The following is a 3,955-nucleotide window of genomic DNA, read 5'->3' as shown; positions in this document are numbered from 1 at the left end:
TATAGCCAATTTGGGGCTTTTGAAATTTGGGGATTTTGGACTTAAGTCAAAATTAAATGAAATTGAGACTTCACCAAGGCTAATTGATGGTTAATTTTGATGTGTAAGAATGTTATAAAGAGTTTTCAATATTAATTGGGGATAATTGACTAGGCTATGGGTTCAATTTGGTGAGATTATGTCATATGGTCAACATTGGGGTTTTGACCTAAATCAAAATTGGGCTCAAATTATGGCCAATTAAGCTTTTATTTAGACTATATTGGTCATATCAAGAGTTAATTTGAGTTTAGGATTCAAATTGGGGCCAATTGAAATCAAATTGATGGACATTTGTGTTGAATTTGGGGAAATTTGGGCCCTTAAAGGCAAATTTGGGGGTTTTAATATTTTGGGATTTTTTTGGGATTTTTTGAATTTTAGGCTAAGGAGGAGTATTTTGGTAATTTGCAATTCTTGGTGATTTTGGGTAATTTGGGTGTTTGCAAAAGGTTTGAAATGATTTTTGAAAAATTTTGGGTATTTTGGATAAATTTGAGAATTTTGGTCAAATTTAGGGTTTCAATGGTACTAGAGTAATTTGGGGTAGATTATGGGCAAAAAGTCATGATGGGTATTTTCGATAAGATTGGGGAACTAACCACCAAAAGTAAGCCATTGATCAATGGAAACCCCATTTGGGTCCTCTATGTACTGGTCTTTGCTAAACCCCAACATAGGGCTAGTAGGTTTAGGAGACCATCTACATGAGTATCCCAAAAGTATAAAGGGATCAAAGTCAAGAAATTTTGGGTTTAGGGTAGTGAGTGATTGTGAGTGAAGTGAGTGCCTTAGCTCTAGCCCAACACCCAAGGTCAACCCTAAGGTCAAATAGCCCTATAGGAACTCTCCTTGAGCTCCCCCATAATGACCACACCTACTAAGTGCTAGAGGTTAGGACCAATATGTGGAAATTCAAGTTGAGTAAAGAAGAGTTTAGAATTTCTAATGGTGAGGGTGCTTTTTCTAGTTCTCTAAGAATAGTCAATAGGAATGTCCTATGGCTAGACCTTAGGCTACTAAAGAGAAAAAGTAGACCTCAACCAAAAATGAGGTCAACAGAGACCTCCAGTCAACATCGAACAATTATGTCATTTATCTGCTATCTCAATTCAACTATTTTCGCTCTCTCAACACATCCAAATTGCACTATTACCATCAACAAAAAAAAGTCAAAGGCCACACATCAAACATACTAAATGATATCTCCAAAAGTTACAAGAAAATACAATCGCACATTCAATCATTCCCCCCATGGAGAAGGTAGGCTAGCATCAAGACTAAGAGCTCATGTGCCAAATAAAACAGTTAACTGCTCTACTTTCCCCCAACAACCTTAGTTAATTACTAATTCTACACTTTTTTTAGCAATCACTACATCAAAATGGCAAGTCAACTTACATCACCAACACCCAACTGAAGGCGACATTAGAGAGAGACACACACACACCCAAATTCAACCACCATCACCAACACCCAATCACTAGCAACAGTGAATCTGACAATTTATTTGAGTTTCACCAAAAAGAAAATTTGCTCTATACTGCTAGCATTAACCTTTTGGCCAAGTAGTATTACCTTTCGAATGAATAAAAAAAAACCTTGAATTTTAAGCAATTAGTTCCATTATAATAATTTTGCACTAACGATAACCCTGAAGAAAGTCACAACCCAGGCACAAGAAGACCATCAAAATTTCAGCAGAAATCGATAATTACATGCCACTTTTGTTTTATAGGATACATGAAGGTTCTTCATGAGAATAATCAAAACAAGTCTAACACCCAAGTCTACCATCCAACACCCAACCAAAGGCAACAGTTGAGAGAGTATGGTATTACTCACAAAAAAAAGGAGAAAGCAAAAAAATCACAGAAAAAAGCCATGCCTTCAAAATTCTCCACAACTCAGAGGAAATCTATTTCATTGAAAATCACCACAAAAAAGGCAATAATATTACTTACTGAGCACCACAACCACAGATCGCAGAGAGGAAGAGGAGAAGAAAGGAAACAATCGAGAGAGACGAGTCAGAGAGAGACGTGTGAGAGAGGCGCGTGAAAGGGACAATCAGGGAGCGATCAAAGCCATGTGATGAGGGCTGAGGAGAGGACTGAAGAGGCACCTAAGGCATGAGATGAGAGTTCGCGACCGACGTTTATTAAAAAGTCGTACCCATGTATCACGAAACACACCGAAAATGAAGAAACCAAACGGAAAGACAGCGTTTTGAAAATGCAAACACAACAGATAATCTGCTTAAAACATGCCCTCAATCTATAAGACGGTGATCCTTAAAAGACAAATCACTTTTTTCATTCAATGAGTGTGGGTTTGAAGATAAGAAATAAAATTAATATGAATGCATATATCTAAAATATTCTTTTTGTGACTATTCCTAAATAGAAAAGAAATTTCTACTCATTTTTATTTAATTTCAACTTTTTTGTTTTAAATGCATGTTGTTCTAAAGTGTGAATGTAATGTTTTGTTTTGTTTTTTTCTTTAGTTATGAGTTTATTGATTTTGAAAAATTATGTTGAAATTATTTATTTTGGGATAGAAAATTTAGTTCTTAATAAGCCTACCAGTAATCCAGACAAAAAGCATATAAAAACAACGACTGAAATTTGGACAAACCTATCAAGCAAAAACACAACAATTACATCAGTAAAACGACAGCAGAAATGACAACCAACCATAGACCTATGACAGACTTGTTGACCAACTGTGTCATATGACTATCGTTATTGGTTTAGTTGATGTTCATCCTTTGTTTTGTATTCATATTCCCTTGGATAATTCAAATGTCAATAATTGACCAACTGACATACAATCTAATTCTAGAAAAAAAGTGAGTAATTAATCACATTTAGTACATTCTAAATTTACTGCCGCACTATGCAAAATAAAGTTAACGCATCCGGAGTTTATTATAACCATACAAAACAAAGTGAGTAATTAAGAACAAGTAAGTGAAATTTCACAGAACATAAAGAAAAGTCTCTTTACTCGTCCAAAACATCAACTCTACCGCAAAAAATCCGCCCTAACCAAACATATTAATGAACAAATCAAAACAAGCACAACAAAACACACGTCACCTCGATCTAATCATAAAATTAGGGTTAGCAACCTAAAGTGAGTTTAGAGGTAGCGAGTGAACCAAAGTGATGGAAGTCAAGCTGGGTCTTATTGTTCTTATTACACAGTTTATTATTTTTGTTAAAATTTGCCAAACAAGCACAAGTGTATTTCAAATTTTTCACGTTTGAAAAGTTAAAATGGTGATAAAAATTGGGTGATGTAATAGTAAAAAAGTTGAGTTTAGATATTAGATATATACATAGATAAGAATTGGGTGGTATGCATGTCACTACACCATTAAACACCTAAATCTTTCACATGACATAAAAATATCATCATTTTAGCTTTTCAAAAGTTAAATATATTTTTTTCTTGCATAATTACATGAATGCAAAACTTAAACTTTAGGTATTATATACATGTAAATATATAAGAATTGAATGCCCTTGCATGTAAATCTTGTTGAACAAATTTGATGGACTGAATTCTAACTTATATATATAACTTTTATATACATATTTGAAATTTGAAGTGTTTTAAAAGTAGTTTTAAATATATATATATATATCTATATATTTTGTTTATTTTTAATTAAAATAATTTATCCTAAGCTGCCAGAGTGCGAAGGATCCCCGGACGCCCACCATCAAAAGCCCAAACCCTCGATTGCTCTGGTCATCGGCGTGACAGGGTGCGAAGGAAACCCCAGACGACCACCAGCAAACTCCAAACCCTCGATTGCTCTGGTCATCGGCTTGAGTGATGGAGGTGGTCGGTAGAGCCGATACAGCTGCCCCCCCCCCCGGCCCCCCGGGCGGGGGGGGCGCGG

The 3,955-nt window shown here is 35.4% G+C and overlaps 1 protein-coding gene across 1 annotated transcript in view; it reads left to right on the top strand.

Moving 5' to 3' along the window:
- Positions 1-3,955, top strand: part of LOC110023165 (eukaryotic peptide chain release factor GTP-binding subunit ERF3A) — a 27,304-nt gene that overhangs the window by 6,113 nt on the left and 17,236 nt on the right. The window lies entirely within an intron of this gene.

This window comes from Phalaenopsis equestris, unplaced genomic scaffold (assembly GCF_001263595.1).
Source record: "Phalaenopsis equestris unplaced genomic scaffold, ASM126359v1 Scaffold000221, whole genome shotgun sequence".
Lineage (NCBI taxonomy): Eukaryota > Viridiplantae > Streptophyta > Magnoliopsida > Asparagales > Orchidaceae > Phalaenopsis > Phalaenopsis equestris.
The sequence above is the reverse complement of the archived record's forward strand: the minus strand, read 5'-3'. Positions and strand labels throughout refer to the sequence as shown.